General features: G+C 48.0%; 1 long non-coding RNA gene across 3 annotated transcripts; it reads right to left on the bottom strand.

The window, feature by feature from the left end:
* Positions 1 to 805: 805 nt before the first annotated feature.
* LOC129467899 (uncharacterized) lies at positions 806 to 17,163 on the bottom strand. Of its 3 annotated transcripts, XR_008652508.2 has the most exons (4): positions 17,014 to 17,163; positions 15,183 to 15,222; positions 4,100 to 4,470; positions 934 to 946 (listed from the first exon to the last, which is right to left on the bottom strand). It is a non-coding gene; the product is annotated as an uncharacterized lncRNA (long non-coding RNA). The 3 variants fall into 3 exon arrangements; XR_010117036.1 differs by lacking the exon at positions 4,100 to 4,470 and having other exon boundaries at positions 806 to 946; XR_008652507.2 differs by lacking the exon at positions 934 to 946 and having other exon boundaries at positions 3,555 to 4,470.
* Positions 17,164 to 23,389: the final 6,226 nt, after the last annotated feature.

Here is a 23,389-nt window from a genome sequence, read left to right as displayed (position 1 = left end):
CAGGAGTTTGATACCAGTCTAACATGGAGAAACCCCATCTCTACTAAAAATTTTTTTAAAAAGCTGGGCATGGTGGCGGGCACTGGTAATCCCAGCTACTCGGGAGGCTGAGGCAGGAGAATCGTTTGAACCCAGGAGGCGGAGATTACAGTGAGCCGAGATCACGCCATTGCACTCCAGCCTGGGAGACGAGCAAAACTCCATCTCAATAAAAAAAAAAAGACGAGCAAAACTCCATCTCAATAAAAAAAAAAAAAAAAAAAAAAAAAAAAGGTGGGGGGGAAAGCTGCCCTTGCCCAGATCAGAAATAGTGTTATGGAGGTAGAAGATACAGATTGATCCAGAGTCAGCAATATTAAGATGATTTCAACGTTTGTAGTTTTTTGGATGTTCACAAAAGTTAGAGGCCAGGTGCAAGTTTCCACCTGTAATCCCAGCACTGTGGGAGGCTGAGGGAGGAAGGATTGCTCGAGGCCAGGAGTGGGGAGACCAGCCTGGGTAACAGAGTGAGACCCTCATCTCTATAAAAAATAATTAAAAAAAAAAAAAAAAGGCATGGTGGCACACACCTGTAGTCTCAGGTACTTCGGAGGCTGGGGCGGGGAGGATTGCTTGAGCCCAGGAGGTCGAGGCTGCCGTGAGCCATGATTGTGGCACTGCACTTCTGCTAGGATGGCCGAGACAGACCCTCCTGGGCTGTTACAGCACATCAATCTATGAAATGGGCCCAGTGTGCTAGCAGTGCCCCAGGTGCTGTCATTCACTTCGATTATTGAATCCTCAGTAACAGCCCCACTCAACAAATGAAAAACAAGCTCAGGTGAAATAACGTCCTCAAGATCACACGGCCAGTAAAAGGCTTACCAGGACAATGGCCTGTTGGACTCCAAAGCCATTCCTCTCCATGTCCTTTATCTCCTTTATAGCAGAGACGCCCCACTGGTGGCTGCAAATTAACCAGCAGACGTGTCATAGGGACACTCAAGCAAACTCAAAATACAGACTAAACACTGAAAAGTGGAGAGGAAGGGGACAACTAATAAGGAAGCATAAAAATAATCTCCCTCCCTAGGCTTCTCATTTTACAACCAAGGAAACATCTCCAGACAGTATTATATTCATGATGAGGTCATCCTACTTAAAGACAGAGGACAAAGGCCGGCATCAAAAAGAATAAAATTGGCCGGGCACAGTGGCTCACGCCTGTAGTCCCAGCACTTTGGGAGGCCAAGGCAGCGGATCATGAGGTCAAGACATCGAGACCATCCTGGCCAACATGATGAAACCCCGTCTCTACCAAAAATAGAAAAATTAGCTGGGCATGGTGGTACGCACCTGTAGTCGCAGCTACACAAAAGGCTGAGGCAGGAGAATGGCTTGAACCGAGATCTCGCCACTGCACTCCAGCCTGGTGACAGAGCGAGACTCTGTCTCAAAAAAAAAAAAAAAAAAAAAAAGAATAAAATGTTTAGGAATTTTTTTTTTTTTTTTTTTTTGAGACGTGTCGCTCGTTACCCACGCTGGACTGCAATGGCATGATCTCAGCTCATCTCAACCTCTGCTACCCAGGTTCAAGTAATTCTCTTGCCTCAGCCTCCCAAGTAGCTGGAATGACAGGCATGCACCACCATGCCCGGCTAATTTTGTGTTTTTAGTAGAGATGGGGTTTCTGGATGTTGTTCAGGCTGGTTTCAAACTCCTGACTTCAGGTGATCCTCCTGCCTCGGCCTCCCAGAGTGTTGGGATTACAGGCATGAGCCACCGTGCCCGGCCAGGAATAAATGTAACAGAAGCGCAAAAAACTTGTACATTGAAAACTAGAAAAGACTGTTGGAAGAAATTAAGGACCTAAATAAATGGAAAGACATTCCTGTTTATTAATCAGAAAACCTTATATTGTTAAAGCAATACTCCTGGGCCTGGGTCAGTGGCTCATGCCTGTAATTCCAGCACTTTGGGAGGCTGAGGCAGGCAGATCATTAGGTCAGGAGATCGAGACCATCCTGGCTAACACGGTGAAACCCCGTCTCTACTAAAAATACAAAAAATTAGCCAGGCATGGTGGCACGCGCCTGTAACCCCAGCTACTTGGGAGGCTGAGGCAGGAGAATCCCTTGAACCCGGGAGGTGGAGGTTGCAGTGAGGCCGAGATGGCGCCACTGTACTCCAACCTGGGTGACAGCGTGAGACTCCATCTCCAAAAAAAAAAAAAAAAATTAACAGGCTGGGCACAGTGGCTGACACCTGTAATCCCAGCACTTTGGGTTTGGGAGGCTGAGGCAGGAAGATCACCTGAAGTCGGTTCAAGACCAGCCTGGCCAATATGGTCACCTCTACTAAAAATACAAAAGTTAGCCGGGTGTGGTGGCACATGCCTGTAAGTCCCAGCTACTCAGGAGGCTGAGACGGGAGGACTGCTTGAACCCAAGAGGCGGAGGATACAGGGAGCTGAGATCACACCACTGCACTCCAGCCTGAGCTACAGAGTGAGACTCTGTGTCAAAAATTAAATAAAATAAAAAATAAAAGCCTACTTAAAAAAAAATGTTTGTCTTCAGACAAGGTCTCTCTCCATTACCCAGGCTGGAGCGCAGTGGTGCGATCTCAGCTCACTGCAACCTCCACCTCCTGGGCTCAAGTGATCCTCCTGCCTCGGGAAGCTACTCAGCTTCCCAAGTAGCTGGGACCACAGGCACATGCCACCAAGCCTGGCTAAGGTTTCTTTTGTTTTTTGTTTTGTAGAGATGGGATTTTGTCATGCTAATCTTGAACTCCTGAGCTCAAGCAATTTGCCTACCTCAGCCTCCCAAAGTGCTGGGATTACTAGCGTGAGCCACCATGCCCAGCTGAAAGGCTGACCCTAAAATACATATGAAAATCCAAAGAAGCCAGAACAGCCAAAATAATCTTGAAAAATAAAAACAAATTTGGAGCACTCACACTTCGTGATTTGAAAACTTACCGTGAAGCTATAGTAATCAAGACTCTATGGTACTGGCATAAGGACAGACATTTAGATCACTGGAATAGAACTGACAATCCAGAAATAAATCCATGCATTTATGGTCAATTGATTGTTTATAAGGTTGCCAAAATAATCCAATAGAGAAAGAATAACATTTTTAACAGATACTTCTGGAACAACTAGACATCCACATTTAAAAGAATAAAGTCGGCCGGGCACGGTCGCTCACGCCTGTAATCCCAGCACTTTGGGAGGTGGAGGCGGGCGGATCACGAGGTCAGGAGATCGAGACCATCCTGGCTAACACGGTGAAACTCTGTCTCTACTAAAAATTAAAAAAATTAGCCGGGTGTGGTGGCGGGAGCCTGTAGTCCCAGCTACTCGGGAGGCTGAGGCAGGAGAATGGCGTGAACCCGGGAGGCAGAGCTTGCAGTGAGCCGAGATCGCGCCACTGCACTCCAGTCTCGGTGACAGAGCGAGACTCTGTCTCAAAAAAAAAAAAAAAAAAAAAAAAAAAGAATAAAGTTGGAGGCCAGGCGCAGTGGCTCACGCCTGTAATCCCAGCACTTTGTAGGGCAGAGGCGGGCAGATCACTTGAGGTCAGGAGTTTGAGACCAGCCTGGCCAACATGGTGAAACCCCGTCTCTACTAAAAATTTAAAAATTACCATAGTGATGGGGCCTGTAATCCCAGCTACTCAGATGGCTGAGGTGGGAGAATCACTTGAACTTGGGACACAGAGGTTGCAGTGAGCTGGATCGCACCATTGCATGCCAGCCTGGGCAACAGAGTAAGCCTCCATCTCAAAAATAAATAAAGTTGGCCGGGCGCGGTGGCTCACGCTTGTAATCACAGCACTCTGGGAGACCGAGGCGGGCGGATCACGAGGTCAGGAGATCGAGACCACAGTGAAACCCCGTCTCTACTAAAAATACAAAAAAAATTAGCCGGGCGTGGTGGCGGGCGCCTGTAGTCCCAGCTACTCGGAGAGGCTGAGGCAGGAGAATGGCGTGAACCCGGGAGGCGGAGCTTGCAGTGAGCCGAGATCGCGCCACTGCACTCCAGCCTGGGCGACAGAGCGAGACTCCGTCTCAAAAATAAATAAATAAATAAATAAATAAAGTTGACCCCTACCTTATATCAAATACAAAAATTTACTCAAAATGGATCATAGACCAAAACATAAACACTAAAATATTAAAATCACAGAAGAAAATATAGGTATAGGCCGGGCACAGTGGCTCACGCCTGTAATCCCAGCACTTTGGGAGGCTGAGGTGGTGAATCACATGAGGTCAAGAGTTGGAGACCAGCCTGGCCAACGTGGTAAAACCCCATCTCTACTAAAAATACAAAAATTAGCTGGGCGTGGTGGTGGGCACTTGTAATCCCAGCTACTTGAGAGGCTGAGGCAGGAGAATCGCTTGAACCCGGGAGGCAGAGGTTGCAGTGAGCCATGATCACTCCATTGCACTCCAGCCTGGGTGACAAGAGTGAAACTCCATCTAAGAAAGAAAAAAGAAAAAAAAAAAAAAGAAAATGTAGTTACAAATTTTCATGATCTTGGAATAGGCAATGGTTTCTTAGATATAACACCTAAAAAGCACAAGCAACCAAAGCAAAAACAAATTAGACCTCAAAACTTTTGTGCATCAGAGGACATGACCAAGGAAGTAAAGATACACAGAATGGGAGCATATATTTGCAGATCACATACTTCTGTATCTAGAGTATACTTAAAAATTTTGGCCGGGCACAGTGGCTAATGCCTGTAATCCCAGCATTTTGGGAAGCTGAGGTGGGCAGATCACCTGAGGTCAAGAGTTTGAGACCAGCCTGGCTAACATGGCGAAACCCCTGTCTCTACTAAAAAAAAAATTAGCCAGGCACAGTGGCAGGTGCCTGTAATCCCAGCTACTCAGGAAACTGAGGCAGGAGAATTGCTTAAACCTGGGAGGCAAAGGATGCAGTGAGCCAATATCACGCCATTGCACTCCAGCCTGGGTGACAAGAGCGTGACTCAGTATCAAAAAAAAAAAAAAAAAGGCCAGGCGCTGTGGTTTACGCCTGTAATCCCAGCACTTCTGGGAGCCCGAGGCGGGCGGATCACGAGGTCAGGAGATCGAGACAATCCTGCCTAACATGGTGAAAACCTGTCTCTACTAAAAACACAAAAAATTAGCCAGGCATGGTGGCAGGCTCCTGTAGTCCCAGCTACTCAGGAGGCTGAGGCAGGAGAATGGTGTGAACCCGGGAGGCAGAGCTTGCAGTGAGCAGAGATCTTGCCACTGCACTCCAGCCTGGGGGACAGAGCAAGACTCCACCTCAAAAAAAAAAAAAAAAGAAAAAGGAAAAACTTACTCTCAACAATAAAAAAAAGTAGTAACACAGTTTTTTAAATGGGCAAAGGATTTTAGTAGATATTTCTCCAAAGAACATATACAAATGGCCAATAAGCACATGAAAAGATGCTCAAAACTGTTAGTCATTAGGGAAATGCAGGTCAAACCAAAATGAGATACTGCTTCACACCCACTCAGATGGCAATAGTCCAAAGGACAATACCAAGTATTGGCTAGAACAGGGAGAAACTAGAACCCTCATACACTGCTAGTGATCACAGAAAATGGAAAACAGTCTAGCAGTTCCTCTAAAAAGTTCAACAGAGGTGGCCAGGCGCGGTGGCTCACGCCTGTAATCCCAGCACTTTGGGAGGCCGAGGCAGGTGGATTGCAAGGTCAAGAGATGAGACCATCCCGACCAACATGGTGAAACCCTGTCTCTACTAAAAATACAAAAATTAGCTGGGTGTGGTGGCACGCGCCTGTAGTCCCAGCTACTCGGGAGGCTGAGGCAGAGAATTGCTTGAACCCAGGAAGCGGAGGTTGCAGTGAGCTGAGATTGTGCCACTCCACTCCAGCCTGGCAACAGAGGGAGATTCCGTCTCAAAAAAAAAAAAAAAAAAAGTTCAACAGAGTTACCATAGGACCCAGCAATTCTCCTGAGTATACACCCAAGAGAACTGAAAATGTATGTTCACACAAAACACATACACAAATGTTCACCAAAAGTATAAGCAATTCAGGCCGGGCGCCGTGGCTCACGCCTGTAATCCCAGCACTGTGGGAGGCCACGGCGGGGAGATCACCTGAGGTCAGGAGTCTGAGACTAGCCTAACCAACATGCAGAAACCTCGTCTCTACTAAAAATACAAAATTAGCCAGGTGTGGTGGTGCATGCCTGTAATCCCAGCTACTCAGGAGGCTAAATTAGCCAGGTGTGGTGGTGCATGCTTGTAATCCCAGCTACTCAGGAGGCTAAGGCGGGAGAATCACTTGAACCCGGGAGGCAGAGGTTGCGGTGAGCCGAGATCGCACCATTGCACTCCAGCCTGGGAAACAAGAGTGAAACTCCAACTCAAAAATAAAAAATAAATAAATAAAATAGAATAAGTTAATAATTAACAACTTCCCCCTAGAATACTCCAGCCCCAGATGGCTTTGTTGGTGAATTATATCAAATATTTAAGGACAATATAACACCCATCTTAAACAAATCCTTCAGAAAGTAGAGGAGAAAGGAATACTTCCCAACATGATTTATGAGGACAGCACAACTCATACCAAAACCAGATACTGCATAAAAAGAAGACTGCAGATCAATATCATTCATCATTCATGAACATAGAAAAAATCAGTAAACTGAAAAATATTTTAGTGAGTTGTACCACAAAATAAAACATTAGGCCAGGTGGGGTGGCTCACACCTGTAATCCCAACACTTTGGGAGGCCGAGGTGGGTGGATCACCTGAGGTCGGGAGTTCGAGACTAGCCTGACCAATATGGTGAAACCCTGTCTCTACTAAAAATACAAAATTAGCCAGGCGTGGCGGCGCATGCCTGTAATCTCAGCTACTCAGGAGGCTGAAGCAGAAGAATTGCCTGAACCTGGGAGGCGGAGGTTGTGGTAAGCTGAGATCACAACATCGCACTCCAGCCTGGGCAACAAGAGCGAAACTCCATCTCAAAAAAAAAAATTAGGCACAGTGGCTTACGCCTGTAATCCCAGCACTTTGGTAGTCTGAGGCGGGCGGATCATTTGAGGTCAGGAGTTCAGACCAGCCTGGCCAACATGGTGAAACCCCATCTGCACTATAAATACAAAATTAGCCCGACATGGTGGAGCTCGCCTGTAGTCCCAGCTACTCGGGAGGCTGAGGCACAAGAATCGCTTGAACCCGGGAGAGGGAGGTTGCAGTGAGCCGAGATCACAGCAGTGCACTCCAGCCTGGATGACAGAGTGAGATTCCCTCTCAAAAAATAAAAATAAAAATATAGATATGTATCAAAAATAAAATACATTTAACACACCACTTAGCAATCACATGTCTAGATATTTACCCAAGAGAAATAAAAACATTATGTCCACACAAAGACCCTCATGTGACTGCTGATAGCTTCTGATAGCATTATTAAAAATAGCCAAACGATAGGAACAACCAGAATACCTAACAGCTACTAACAGCGTAAACAATCGCGATACATTCAAACAATGCATTATCACCCAGCAATCAAAACAGCAAATAAACACAACATGAATGAATCTGAAAGCATTATGCTCGCCGGTCGCGGTGGCTCAAGCCTGTAATCCCAGCACTTTGGGAGGCCGAGGCGGGCGGATCATGAGGTCAGGAGATAGAGACCATCCTGGCTAACACGGTGAAACCCCGTCTCTACTAAAAATACAAAAAAATTAGCCGGGCGTGTTGGCGGGCGCCTGTAGTCCCAGCTACTCGGGAGGCTGAGGCAGGAGAATGGCGTGAACCCGGGAGGCGGAGCTTGCAGTGAGCCGAGATCGCGCCACCGCACTCTAGCGTGGGGGACAGAACTAGACTTTGTCTCAAAAAAAAAAAAAAGCATTATGCTAAATGAAAAGAGCCAGATTTGGGGCCGGGCGCGGTGGCTCACGCTTGTAATCCCAGCACTTTGGGAGGCCGAGGCGGGCGGATCACGAGGTCAGGAGATCGAGACCACGGTGAAACCCCGTCTCTACTAAAAATACAAAAAAAAATTAGCCGGGCGTGGTGGCGGGCGCCTGTAGTCCCAGCTACTCGGAGAGGCTGAGGCAGGAGAATGGCGTGAACCCGGGAGGCGGAGCTTGCAGTGAGCCGAGGTCGCGCCACTGCACTCCAGCCTGGGCCACAGAGTGAGACTCCGTCTCAAAAAAAAAAAAAAAAAAAAAAAAAAGAAAAGAGCCAGATTTGCTGGGTGCAGTGCCTCACACCTGTAATCCCAGCACTGTGGGAGGCCGAGCCAGGAGGATCGCTTGAGACCAGGAGTTTGACTCCAGCCTGGGCAACATAGTGAGACACTCATCTCTACAAAAATAAAATGAGTAATCATAACTAGCCAAAAAAAAAAAAGAAAAGAAAAAGAAGCCAGATGCAAAAGAGTAAATCCCATATGGATTTCGAGAAAAGATAGTAAAGGAAAGCAGCGGTTTCGAGGGGAAGTGGTTGGGAAAGGGAAAGGAGCACAAACGAGCTTTTTGGGGTGATGGAAGTGATGTTGGTGGTGGTTTCACAACTGTGTACGTCTGTCAAAACTCATTGAAGCAGAGATTTTAAAAAAGATGGATTTTATTGTATATAAATTATATCTCAATAAATTTGAATGCCACAGTGAGACACTAGTCATACTCACAAAAAAGGCTAAAACAAAATGATGGACAATACCAAATGTTAGTAATGACATAAAACAATGGAAACTCTCGGCCGGGCGCGGTGGCTCGCGCTTGTAATCCCAGCACTTTGGGAGGCCGAGGCGGGCGGATCACGAGGTCAGGAGATCGAGACCATGGTGAAACCCTGTCTCTACTAAAAAATACAAAAAATTAGCTGGGCGTGGTGGCGGGCGCCTGTAGTCCCAGCTACTCGGAGAGGCTGAGGCAGGAGAATGGCGTGAACCCGGGAGGCAGAGCTTGCAGTGAGCCGAGATCGTGCCACTGCACTACAGCCTGGGTGACAGAGCAAGACTCCGTCTCAAAAAAAACAAAAAAAAAATGGAAACTCTCATCTAATTCTGGTAGCATGTAAAAATAGTGAAACTATCTTGGAAAAAAGTTTGGCCATTTCTTTTTTTTTTTTTTTTAAGACAGAGTTTTGCTTTTGTTGCCCAGGCTGGAGTACAGTGGTGTGATTTCAGCTCACTGCAACCTCCACCTCCCAGGTTCAAGCGATTTTCCTGCTTCAGCCTCCCGAGTAGCTGGGATTACAGGTGTGCACCATCACGCCTGGCTAATTTTGTATTTTTAGTAGAGATGGGGTTTCTCCATGTTGGTCAGGCTAGTCTCAAACTCTTGACCTCAGGTGATCTGCCCGCCTCGGCCTCCCAAAGTGCTGGGATTACAGGCATGAGTCATGGCACCCAGCCTCTTTTTTTTTTGAGATGGAGTCTCGCTCTGTCGCCCAGGCTGAAATATGCAGTGGTGTGATGTAGGCTCACTGCAACCTCTGCCTCCCAGGTTCAAGCAATTCTCCTGCCTCAGCCTCCCCAGTAGCTGGGACTATAGGCACAAGCCACCATGCCAGGCTAATTTTTGTATTTTTAGTAGAGATGAGGTTTCACCATGTTGGCCAGACTGGTCTCGAACTCCTGACCTCAGGTGATCCACCTGCCTCAGCCTCCCAAAGTGCTGGGATTATAGGTATGAGCCACTGCATCCAGCTGGCCATTTCCTTTTTCTTTTTTTTTTTTTTTAAGATGGAGTCTCACTCTTGTCGCCCAGGCTGGAGTGCAATGGCGCGATCTCGGCTCATGCAACCTCCGCCTCCCGGGTTCAAGCAATTCTCCTGCCTCAGCCCCCCAAGTAGCTGGGATTATAGGCGCCTGCCACCATGCTGGGCTAATTTTTGTATTTTTAGTAGAGATGGGGTTTTATCATGTTGGCCAGGTTAGTCCTGAACTCCTAACCTCAGGTGATCTGCCCACCTCAGCCTTCCAAAGTGCTGGGATTACAGGCATGAGCCACTGCTCCCGGCTGGCCATTTCTTATATAGTTACTCGTTCATTTTTCCTAGGTCCCAACAATTCTACTTCTGGTATTTATTCAAGAAAATAAGAATATTTGTCCACAAAAAGAATGTTTACAGCAGATTATTCACCATAGCTAAAAACTGGAAACAGCTCAAATGTCCGTCAACAGATGAATGGATAAACACATTGGTACAATGGAATACTGCACAGCAGCAAAAATGAATGACTATAATACGTGCATTGACATGACTAAATCTGAAAGACATTATGCTGTGTGAAGGAGAACTCGAAAGGGTACATACTGCATGATTCTATTTATATGAAGTTCTAGAGCATATAGAACTAACGTATGATTATAAAAATCATTATAATAGTAGAATATGTTGCAAAAATATTAAATACAATTTATACTTCTATTTTTAAAAAATTAAGCTGAAACAGGGATTAAGTTAGTATTCAAAATACATGCCATCAGATCCAGTACACCTGCAAGGACAGGGTCACAGATTTGACTTTTAGCTTCTTAGCCACGGAAGGAAAGCGTTCAAAACAATCAGTCACATGATTGTATCCAAAAGACGGGGGAAAAGATCAGCTATTGGCCGGGCACAGTGGCTGATGCCTGTAATCCCAGCACTTTGGGAGGCCGAGGTGAGAGGATCACTTGAGCTCAGAAGTTCAAGACAAGCCTGAGCAACATAGCGAGACCCCATCTCTACAACAAATTTTTTTTCTTTTATTATTTATGTATTTTTTGAGACGAGGTTTCACTCTTGTCACCCAGGCTGGAGTGCAGTGGCTCGACCTCAGCTCACTGCAACCTATGCCTCCCAGGTTCAAGCGATTTTCCTGCCTCAGCCTCCCAAGTAGCTAGGATTATGGGCACGTGCCACGTCCGGCTAATTTTTTGTATTTTCAGTAAAGATAGAGTTTCTCCATGCTGGCCAGCCTGGTCTGGAATTCCTGACCTCAGGTGATCCGCCTGCCTCAGCCTCACAAAGTGCTAGGATTACAGGCATGAGCCACTGCACCTGGCCAAAAAAAAAAATTTTTTTTTTTTTTTTTTTTTTTTTTTTAATTAGCCAGCATGGTGGTACAGGCCTGCAGTCCCAGCTACTCGGGAGGGTGAAGCAGGAGGATCACTTGAGACCAGGAGGTCAAGGTTGCAGTGAGTTATTGCACCACTGTACTCCAACCTGAGAGTGAGGCCTTTTTACATTTTGGAATTGAGATATGAGAGAAGTTCCCACACTGCACCACAGTTGAGATAGTGGACAACCAAGTTCAGTCTACACACATTTCACTTGGCTGTTGCTTAAAAGGTCTTGTGATGTAACAACAAAGTAAACTTCAGTTGAAGCACCTTTATGAGAGGCAATGACACATGAATCGGACCCCACTGAAACCAGTAATAGGGATAAATGGACATGCTGTCAGGGTATAAGACAGCCAAAAAATGTTCTCTCAGGATAGACATTACAGCCCTAATAACACACCTGATTCTTTGCTTTAGCCTAATAAGGAAAGCAGATTTCCAATCAGTGAGGAGTTCCCCTCTGCCAGCGATTTGGGAAACTGTTGGGAGTTGTGGTGGTAGCAGAACACAGGAGAAAGCCACTCAGGAGCTGGACAAGGGTGGTAGCAGTGGGGATGCAGAAAGGGGACATACTGGAGATACGTTTTGTGGTGAGAAGTAGTTCAGATTCAGAACTTGCTCACTGATTTGCAAGCAGGAGAAAGTGAAATCAAGGCTAATAGTTCCTAGGTTTTTGTTTATAATTTGGTTTTCTCTTGTGATTACATTCTTTCATTTCAGTTTTTATTGAGAGCCTGCTAAACGCCATGTTACATTCAAGGTGCCTGATTACAGAGGTGGGGAAGATAAGGACCTGCTGCTCTCGCTTGATTAAGAGCATGGATGCTGAAGCTAGTCTGCTTGGATTCAAATCCCAGCTCTGGGCTGGGCATGCTGGCTGATGCCTGTAATCCCAACACTTTGGGAGGTCAAGGTGAGAGGATCACTTGAGCCCAGGAGTTCGAGAGCAACCTGGGCAACATAGTGAGACTCTGTCTCTACCAAAAAAAAGAAAAAGAAAAATTAACTGGGCATGGTGGCACATGCCCATAGTCCCAGCTACTGGGGAAGCTAAGGTGGGAGGATGGCTTGAGCCCTGGAGGTCAAGGCTGCAGTGAGCAATGATCGTACCACTGCACTCCAGCCTGGGTAACAGAGTGAGACCCTGTTTCAAAATATAAAAAATAAAAAATCCCAGCTCTGCCATTAACTAACTGTATGACCATGTGCAAGTTACTTAACCTACCAAGACTCAGTCTCCTCATCTGTAAAATGGGCATAATAAAAGTATCCACCTTCTAGAATAATAGGCCCGATTCTAAATGCCTAACAAGATTAAACATTAGCCAGGTGCGGGCTCACACCTGTAATCCCAACAATTTAGGAGGCCAAGGCGAAAGCATTACCTGAGCCCAGGAGCTTGAGACCAGCCTGGGCAACGTGTCAAGGCCCTGTCTCTACAAAAAATACAAAAACTTAGCCAGGTGTGGTGGTGCACACCTCTGGTCCCAGCTACTTGGGAGGCTGCGGTGAGAGGATCACTTGAGCCCAGGAAGTGCGGGTTGACATATTCCAGCCTGGGCAACAGAGTGAGACCCTGTCTCAAAAAAAAAAAAGCATATTAAGTTTTAGCTATTACAATTTAAGGAGCTTTCATTCTAGTGAAGGGAAGCAGAAAATAAACTAGCACTAAATATTAGGTTATGGTAAGTTCAAAGAAGAACATTTAAAAAGGAGATATAATAGAGAGCTTCATGAACTACTTCACTTAGGTGCTCCGGAGACAACATTTAATCTGAGACCTAAATAGCAAGGGGCCAGACATGAAAATATCTAGGAAAATAACATTCTAGAAAGAAACAATGAATGCAAACTCCTCAGGGCAAGAACAAGCTTAGCACATCCCAGGGACAGAAAAACGGGTAACGGCCGGGCGCAGTGGCTCATGCCTGTAATCCCAGCACTTTGGGAGGCCAAGGTGGCGGATCATTTGAGGTCAGGAGTTAGAGACCAGCCTGGCCAACATGGTGAAACCCTGTCTCTACTAAGAATACAAAAAAATGAGCTGGGCATGGTGGTGCACGCCTGTAATCCCAGCTACTCGGGAGGCTGAGGCATGAGAATCAGTTGAACCCAGGAGATGGAGGTTGCAGTGAGCTGAGATCGCACCACTGCACTCCAGCCTGGGCAACAGAGTGAGACCCTGTCTCAAAAAAAGAAGGGAGGAAGGGAGGGAGGGAGGGAGGGAAACAAGGCTGGAATTCAACGATAGAGGGAGAAAACAATGCAAAATGAAGTTGTAAAGCAAGTAGTTGACACATTAGTAGGTCCTGATAGGTCAAGGCAAGGAATTAGATTATTATTATTATTATCATTATTATTTTGGAGACAGAGTCTCACTGTGTCTCCCAGGCTGGAGTGCAGTGGCGGAATCTCAGCTCACTGCAACTCAAGTGATCTCCTGACCTCAAGTGATCCTCCTGCCTCGGCCTCCCAAAGTGCTAGGATTACAGGCGTGAGCCACTGCACCTGGCCTTAGATATTATTTTAAGCTCAATGAGGGGCTAGGGGAGCACTTTAAGAGAAGGGTGGCATGATGTGTCCTACATTTTAAATAAATCAGTCAGGCTGTTGTGTGGAGAATAGGTTTTAGGGTGGCAAGAAAGGAAGCAGAAAATTAGGAAGCTGCAGGCAAGAAATGACAAGTGACTTCATCTGGGGTAGTAGGCGATGGACAGATCTGGGATGTGTCTTAGATAGCATCAGCAAGACTTACACTTTAACCTGAGCACAGTGGCTCACACCTGTAATCTCAGCACTTTGAGAGGCAGAGGCAGGAGGATGGCTTGAGTCCAGGAGTCTAGAGACCAGCCTGAGCAACATGGTGAGACTCTGCATTTCTTAAAAATAAAAAATAAAAAAATTAGGCTGGGCGCGGTGGCTCAAGCCTGTAATCCCAGCACTTTGGGAGGCCGAGGCGGGTGGATCACGAGGTCAGGAGATCGAGACCATCCTGGCTAACATGGTGAAACCCCGTCTCTACTAAAAATACAAAAAATTAGCCGGGCGTGGTGGCGGGCGCCTGTAGTCCCAGCTACGCGGGAGGCTGAGGCAGGAGAATGGCGTGAACCCGGGAGGCGGAGCTTGCAGTGAGCCGAGATCGCGCCACTGCACTCCAGCCTGTGCGACAGAGCAAGACTCTGTCTCAAAAAAAAAAAAAAAAAAAAAAAATTAGCTGGACGTGGTGGCATGTACCTGTGGTCCCAGTTACTCAGGAGGCTGAGGCAGGAGGCTCACTTGAGCCCAGGTCAAGGCTGAAGTGAGCCACGGTCACACCACTGCACTCTAGCCTGGGCAACGTGAGACCCTCAAAATAAATAAACAAACAAACAAATAACTTCTACCTTTCAAGTTTGTTGGGAGGATAAACAAGCTATAGGATAAATGAAAAACACTTAGCCCCAGCACCTGACACACATCATAGGTATTAGGGTAACAGCCGGCTTCTCTTCCCTTTCACAGTCCTATGGGGATTTTAAAAAAAAATAGCATCTCTTGGTATATTGTCAGTGTTTGTGGTGATGGACTACCACCTGTGTAGACCTCGCAGCATGTATTAATAAATATATTCCTCAAAAACGGACATTTGGGAGCTGGGCATGGTGGCTCACACCTGTATTCCCAGCACTTCAGGAGGCTGAGGTGAGCAGATCATCTGAGGTCAGGAGTTCAAGACCAGCCTGGCCAACATGGTGAAACCCTGTCTCTACTAAAAATACAGAAAATTAGTCTGGTGTGGTGGCGGGTGCCTGTAACTCCAGCTACGCAGGAGGCTGAGGCAGGAGAATTGCTTGAACCTGGGAGGCAGAGGTTGCAGTGAGCTGAGATTGTGCCACCACACTTTAGCCGGGCTGACAGAGTGAATGAGACTCCGTATCACACACACACAGACACACATGCACACACACGCATACACACACACGCATTTGATAAGCAGTTGCCAATTAACTTTATACATCCAGAAATAACATCACCAAATTAACTATCATTATTCTAAACATAAACAATTTTGGGTATTTTAACTGATACTTCAAAATCCCTACTTACTTTTCTCATATTCCTTCCAATAATTTGTTAGGAGGTGGACCTGTCAATAGGAAGGACAAAAAATTATTATCACCAATACTTTCAAAGTAATCGTCACCTAGAAAACCCAATACACTCGGGGAATTTTCAGAATTCAATCAAGCCCATCAAACTGTCTCCAAGTTTTGACTCTGCCTAAAGGACTCCTCACAGTTGGTTTAGCCCAACCCAGTAAGAAACATTTAACAAATAATTAAAAGTGCCGTGCCAGGGTGATTGTGTTGCTGAGATACGGTTGTTGGTAGCTGGGGAGTGGCAGGCAGATCCAGCCAAGAATTGTGCCCTAAACCAGGAGCTCTGATGATGAAATCACAGGATGTTTGAGTTTGGGGCTTGATGTTCACCCCAGGTGGTTTCCTATCGTGGAAAACATTTGATGTATAAGAGCAAGGCTCAGCTGGGCGCGGTGGCTCATGCCTGTAATCCCAGCACTTTGGGAGGCCGTGGCAGGCGGATCACCTGAGGTTGGGAGTTCAAGGCTAGCCTGACCAACATGGAGAAACCCCGTCTCTACTTTAAAAAAAAAAAAAAAAAAAAAAAGCCGGGCGTGGTGGTGCATGCCTGTAATCCCAGCTACTTGGGAGGCTGAGGAACGAATATCATTTGAACCCAGGAGGCGGAGGTTGCGGTGAGCCAAGATTGCACCATTGCACTCCAGCCTGGGCAACAAGAGCATAACTCCGTCTCAAAAAAAAAAAAAAAAAAAGAGGCTCCACTGGGTGCGGTGGCTAACGCCTGTAATCCCAACACTTTGGGAGGCAGAGGCGGGCAGATCACTTGAGGTCAGGAGTTCAAGACCAGCCTGCCAACATGGTGAAACCCCCGTCTCTATGAAAATACAAAAAGCAGCTGGGTGTGGTGGCTGGCGCCTGTAGTCCCAGCTACTCAGGAGGCTGAGGCAAGAAGAATTGCTTGAACCTGGGAGGCAGAGGTTTCACTGAGCCGAGATGGCGCCATTGCACTCCAGCCCTGGGCGACAGAGTGAGACTCCGTCTCAAAAAAAAAAAAAAAAGTAAGGCTCTATTGCTACTCCCTGATTTAATAAACGTCTCTGGGACACAATTTCTTCATCTGTAAAAAAGGTAAATAAAAAACCGCTTACTTGGCAAGTTCATTGTGACGAATTATCTACGACACCGGAATGGAAAGTGCTTTACAGATTGCAAAGCACTCCTTACACATGGGTAATTAGTGTTCACAGGTCCAGCCACTTTTGGGGAGGAAAGTGTGGTCTTTTAGAGGCCAAACGTCTTCCCAAAGTCCTGACAGCCAACGAACGGCTCGGTGATCGCGCTTCAAACTCTGCCCAATTCTCAAAGCCTGGTTTAAGTACACTTTTCCCTCAGCCTAAGGGAGTGGCCCAAGGGCAAACCGTCCCGGGTTCGTGTCCCACTTCTGCCTCAAAGATTACACCCTCTTAGGACAGGTGCGTGTCCCTGGTGGCTTGGGCTGCCAGCTCGGGAAGGAGGCGGTGGCAACCGCACCTGGGCGGCCGAGTGCTTAATAATGGCAGTTGCCCTGCCAGCCCCGTCACCTGTCACTCCCTCCTCCGACTCCTCCCGCACCGCGGCCGCAATCCAGCCCGGACACTCTGAGGGCTCTGAGCTGGGCACGGTCCTCGCTGCTCGGCCGAGTGCAGCCCCCTCACCTCAGTGCGACTGAGACAAAGCAGGGTCCCACCGGCCCCTGTCCCCTCCCTAAGGCGCGCCCTCAGGGCGGGAGACCCACCTCAGCCAGCCCCCCAGCTCAGTGGTCCAGAGGCTCGGCTCCCGCGCTGACGCCCAGCGCCTACCTCCTCCACAGCCGTCACTGACCGCTCCCCTCTAGCCTGGACCCCGCTGTCCAGCAGTCCTGGCTGGCCCGCGCCGCGCTCCTCCCGTTCTGGCAGTGCTGGCACCGGTAGGACGCCAGCAGCCTTCCAGCCTAGAGGGCGCCGGGCGGGCACGCGCTGGGGGCTGGGGGGCGGGGCTGGGGGCGGGGGCTGGGGGCGGGGCGACGCAGCGCGGGGCGGCCTGCGGTTGGTGCTCGCAGCCCGCGCGCCCGCCTTCCCAGCCACGAGACCTTTGGGCCCCGCCCAGATCGAGAGTTGCGCACGGGCTCTTGGTGCGACCCCCTCCCCCTGAGCGCTCGGGTCGGGACCTTCCCGGTGTCCGTGTGGGACAGAGTCCCGTTGTGCAGAAGAGGCGAGCTGAGGCACGGTGGCAGGCGGGGCGTCCAAGCAGTTAGCGCCGCGCCTGGCCGCTTATCCGCGTGGGAAAGCGTTGTCTCCCTTCCTTCGGATGGAATTGGAACGGCAGCTCTCGTAGCGCCCAAAATGTGCGGTCCTAGAGTTCACTGCTGTACCCACAGTGCGCAGTGCGCAGGGGCACGCGGTACATTATTTGAATGAATAACTTTCTTATCCTGGCCTTTCTCTAACTCTCTCACTTCTGCTTGGGTCACCCGCCCCCTCCCCAGGAGTCTTATAAAATAACTGGGGGGAGAGGAGAGAGAAGTGGCAAAACAAAAGTTTTTTTTTGTTGTTGTTGTTTTTAATTGTCCGTGTGATGTCTCACTCCTGTAGTCCCAGCTACTGAGGCGGGGGTTGGGGGTTGGCTGACGTGTGAGGCTTCAGCCCAGGAGGTGGAGGCTGCAGTGAGTCGTGATCGTGCCACTGCACTCTAGCCTGGGCGACAGAGGGAGACCCCGTCTCAAAAAGATAAATAGAAGTAAAAAATATTTGAGGTAGCTTTTGGAGCAGATGGATTGAACAATAAGGGATGGAGAGGGAGAAATCAAGAGGAAATCCTTGAGTGGTTGGTAGTGCTATGTATTAAAATGCAAAAACTGCCTGGCGCGGTGGCTCACGCCTGTAATCCCAGCACTTTGGGAGGTCGAGGCGGATGGATCACTAGGTTAGGAGTTCAAGACCAGCCTGGCCAACATGGTGAAACCCTGTCTCTACTAAAAATGCAGCAATTAGCCTGGCATGGTGGTGCACGTCTGTAGTCCCAGCTACTCGGGAGGCCGAGGGAGGAGAATCCCTTGAACTAGGGAAGCAGAGGTTTCAGTGAGCCAAGATCATGCCACTGCACTCTAGCTTGGGCGACAGTCAGTTTCAAAAAATAAATAAATAATAAGTGTGTAGTACTGGGCACAGTATATGGTAGTTAATGATCATCCTATTAGACATTAGACACTGGGATGGTAGCAACTAGCTGAGAAAAATAACCTTTATTAGTTGCTTAATCTTGTATTAATACTTTAGGAGCACAGCCATACATTTCACAGAGAATCTGCTAGTGACAAATCATCTTATTCATCAAATATTTATCTATTTATTTATTTGAGACAGTTTCGCTCTTTCTTGCCCAGGCTGGAGTGCAGTGGCACAATCTCAGCTCACTGCAACCTCTGCCTCCTGGGTTCAAGCGATTCTCCTGTCTCAGCCTCCCAAGTAGCTGGGATTATAGGTGCCTGCTGCCACGCCCAGCTAATTTTTGTATTTTTAGTAGAGATGGCGTTTCACCATGTTAGCCAGGCAAGTCTCGAACTCCTGACCTCAGGTGATCTGCCCGCCTCGGCCTCCCAAAGTGCTGGGATTACAGGTGTGAGCCACTGTGCCTGGCCTCATCAAATATTTATTTAGTGCCTACTGTGCACTAGACCCGGTGCTGGACTCTGGGAAAACACAGGTGAATTTCTGTCCTCACAGAGCTTCCTACCTCCTGCAGGGAGACAGCGAAGACTCATGAAACATCTAATTCTAACTGAGGAGGAATTTAGCAGGTGTCGTGATGGAGCCTAGGCAACGGGGGAAAGTCCTGCTAAGTAGGGAACATACCTTTACTTGCAGGATAAGAAGGAGCCATTTCTGGGAAGGGAATTGTGGGGGAAGAGCATTTCAGGCAGAGACCCAGAATATAGGGACTGAGGTGGAGAAAAGTTCCAGTTAGCAGGAGAGCACAATGGAAAGTCTTTGAAGGTTTTAAGCAGGAGAGTAAATTGATTTGATGTCTGTATTACATTTAGTGTCTGTGTGAAGAATGAACTGGAGGTAGATCAAGAGAAGATGCAAGGGGGCCGGGTGCAGTGGCTTGTGCCTGTAATCCCAGCTCTTTGGGAGGCTGAGGGGTGCGGATTGCTTGAGTTCAGGAGTTTGAGACCAGCCTGGCCAACATGGCAAAACACTGTCTCTATTAAAATACAAAAATTAGCCAGGCGTAGTATCCCATGCCTGTAATCACAGCTACTAGGGAGGCTGAGGCTGGAGAATTGCTTGAACCCAGGGGGTGGAGGTTGCAGTGAGCCGAGATGGCGCCACTGCACTCCAGCCTGGGTGACAGAGTAACACTCTGTCTCAAAAAAAAAAAAAAAGGAAAAAGGAAAAGTAGGGAGACCAATTAGAAGGTTCCTGTGGGGCTGCGCTCTGTGGCTCACACCTGTAATCCCAGCACTTTGGGAGGACAAGGTGGGTGGATTGCTTGAGTCCAGGAGTTCAAGACCAGCTTGGGCAACATGGAGAAACCCCCTCTCTACAAAAAATACAAAAAGTAGCCATGCCTGGTGGCACACAGCTGTGGTCCCCACTACTCAGGAGGCTGAGATGGGAGGATTGCTTGACCCTGGGAGGTTGGGGCTGCAGTGAGCCATGATTGTACCACTGCACTCCAGCCTGGGTGGTGACAGAGCAAGACCCTACCTCAAAAAAAAAAAAAAAAAAAGGAAAAGAAAGACGTTTCTTGTGGCTGGATGTGGTGGCACACACCTGTAATCCCAGCACTTTAGGAGGCCAAGGGAAGTGGATCACTTGAGGTCAGGGGTTCTAGACCACCCTGTCCAAAATGGCAAAACCCTGTCTCTACAAAAAAAAATACAAAACATTAGCCCAGCATGGTGGCACGTACCCATAGTCCCAGCTACTCTGGAGACTGAGGCAGGAGAATCGCTTGAACCTCGGAGGCGGAGGTTGCAGTGAGCTGAGATTGTGTCACTGCACTCCAGCCTGGGTGACAGAGCTTGACTCTGTTTCTTTTCTTTCTTTCTTGTTTTGAGACGGAATCTCGCTCTGTTGTCCAGGCTGGAGTGCAGTGGCATGATCTCGGCTCACTGCAACCTCTACCTCATGGGCTCAAGCAATTCTCTGCCTCAGCCTCCTGAGCAGCTGGGATTACAGGCACCCACCAACATACCCAGCTAATTTTTGTATTTTTAGTGCAGAAGGTGTTTCACCATCTTGGCCAGGCTGGTCTTGAACTCCTGACCTCGTGACCCACCTGCCTCGGTCTCCCAAAGTGCTGGGATTACAGGTGTGAGGCACTGCGCCGGGCTGAGACTCCATTAAAAAAAAAAAAAAGCCAGGCGCAGTGGCTCACACCTGTAATCCTATTCCCAGCACTTTGGGAGGCCGAGGCGGGCAGATCACCTGAGGTCAGGAGTTCGAGACCAGCCTGACCAACACGGAGAAACCCTGTCTCTACCAAAAGTACAAAATTAGGCCAGTGGCGGTGGCTCACACCTGTAATCCCAGCTCTTTAGGGAGACTGACTTGGGTGGATTAACTGAGGTCAGGAGTTCAAGACCAGCCTGACCAACATGGTGAAAACCCCTCTCTACTAAATACAAAAATTAGCCTGGCATGGTGGCGCATGCCTGTAATCCCAGTTACTCGGGAGGCTGAGGCAGGAGAATCGCTTGAACCCAGGAAGCAGAGGTTTCAGTGAGCTGAGATCACGCCATTGCACTCTAGCTTGGGCAACAAGAGCGAAACTCTGTCTCAAAAAAAAAAAAAAAAAATGCTTCATCAACAGTACAAGGAAGTAAAAACCTGAGCATCCAGTTTCAGCGTTGGAAATAAGCAGAGCAGGAACACCAGTGACAGGAACCGTTGGTGTAAGTTGAAATGGCCGTTTATTAGGAATTCAGTTGAAACATCTTATTAAGCACAGGTTGCTAAGTAACAGTTCCCACCCCAGAACAGTAACAATGTGGCAGTTCCTTCTGCTGTGGAGCTCCTTGGGCAGGGGTTTCATCCTGCAGCAAAGGTACCCTTTTTAGCTGGACTAATTCATCCCTCTACATGTGGACCTAATACGCTCCTCTCTTTTAAGGCCCTCCCTCTGTGCATCACCGTCCCTCTGTCTGGGATCATTGATCTGTCTCTCTCTACTGGATCACTCCCAATAGCAACACAAACGTGCTCTTCTGTTCCAAACTATGTACATAAATCCCTTGAACTCAACTCCTCTGCTCTATGCCCTGCCATTGTGCTATTCCACCCAGACAACTTTTTTGTTGTTGTTGAGTTTTTTTCTTTTTTTTGTTTTGTTTTGTTTTTTTGAGAGAAAATCTTGCTCTGTTGCCCAGGCTGGAGTGCAGTGGCATAATCTCGGCTCACTGCATCCTCCGCCGCCCCGATTCAGGCAATTCTCCTGTCTCAGCCTCCCGAGTAGCTGGGACTACAGGCACATGTCACCATACCCGGCTAATTTTTGTAGTTTTAGCACACATGGGGTTTCACCATATTGGTCAGGCTGGTCTCGAATTCCTGACCTCAGGTGATCCATCCGCCTCAGCCTCCCAAAGTGCTGGGATTACAGGCATGAGCCACTGCGCCCGGCCAATATTTTTCTATTTTTAGTAGAGATGGTGTTTCACCATGTTAGCCAGGCTGGTCTCAAACTCCTGACCTCAAGTGATCCACCCACCTCAGCCTCCCAAGTAGCTGGGACTATACGCTTGTGCCACCAAGCCAGGCTAATATTTTGTATATATTTTTTTAATCGAGACAGGGTTTTCACCCTGTTGGCCAGGGTGGTCTAGAATTCCTTTTTTTTTTTTTTTTTTTCCAGGCTGGCGTGCAATGGCGCAATCTCAGCTCACTGCAACTTCCGCCTCCCAGGTTCAAGCGATTCTCCTGCCTCAGCCTCCTGAGTAGCTGGGATTACAGGCACGCCTCACCAAGCCAGGCTAATTTTTGTATTTTTAGTAAAGATGGGGTTTCACCATGTCGGCCAGGCTGGTCTCGAACTCCTGACCTCAGGTGATCCGCCCACCTTGGCCTCCCAAAGTCCTAGGATTACAGGCATGAGCCACCACATCCGGAAGAACTCCTGATTTCAAGTTATCCACCTGCCCCAAAATGCTGGGATTACAGGTGTGAGCCACCATGCCCAGCCAGACAACTTTATTTTTCCTCTGTCACCAGGGTAGAGTGCAGTGGCATGAACATGGTTCACTGTAGCCTCAACCTCCTGGGCTCAAGCAATCCTCCCTCCTCAGCCTCCAGAGTATCTGGGACCACAGGTGCATGCCACCAAACTTGGCTAATTTTTAAAAATTTTTAGCCGGGCGCAGTGGCTCAGGCCTGTGATCCCAGCACTTTGAGAGGCCAAGGAAGGCGGATCATGAGGTCAGGAGATCAAGACCATTCGCCCAGGTGGGCGAATCACCTGAGGTCGGGAGTTCGAGACCAGCCTGACCAACATGGAGAAACCCCATCTCTACTAAAAATAAAAAAAAAATAAAAAAAATTAGCCAGGCATGGTGGTGCATGCCTGTAATCCTAGCTACTTGGGAGGCTGAGGCAGGAGAATTGCTTGAACCTGGGAGGCAGAGGTTGTGATGAGCCGAGATCGTGCCATTGCACTCAAGCCTGGGCAACGAGAGTGAAACTTTGTCTCAAAAACAAACGAACAAAAAAACTCTAATGCCTTTCCCTTGCACAGAATAAAATCCAAGCACTCCATAAGACCCTGAATGACCTGGTCCCAGCTTTCTCTAAAACCTCATCTCGTATCACCCTCTCCATCTTTTGCTATATCTATCTACTCTCTCTGTCTTTCTGTTTATTGCATACCAAGCTTAAGTTGGCCCCAGGACCTTTGCACTTGCTGTTCCACCAATGTGGCCTTTGCACTTGCCGAACCAACCTTTCTTTTTCTTTTTTTTCCACCACTATCTTATTCCAGAACATTTATTCTTATTTTTATTTTTTGAGATGGAGTCTTGCTCTGTTGCCCAGGCTGGAGTGTAGTGGTGCAATCTTGGCTCACTGCAACCTCTGACTCCCTTGTTCAAGCGATTCTCCTGCCTTAGCCTCCTAAGTAGCTGGGATTATAGGCACCCGTCACCACACCCAGCTAATTTTTGTATTTTTAATAGAGATAGGGTTTCACCATCTTGGCCAG

The sequence above is a fragment of the Symphalangus syndactylus genome, chromosome 18 (genome assembly GCF_028878055.3).
Source record: "Symphalangus syndactylus isolate Jambi chromosome 18, NHGRI_mSymSyn1-v2.1_pri, whole genome shotgun sequence".
Classification (NCBI taxonomy): Eukaryota; Metazoa; Chordata; class Mammalia; order Primates; family Hylobatidae; genus Symphalangus; species Symphalangus syndactylus.
The sequence above is the reverse complement of the archived record's forward strand: the minus strand, read 5'-3'. Positions and strand labels throughout refer to the sequence as shown.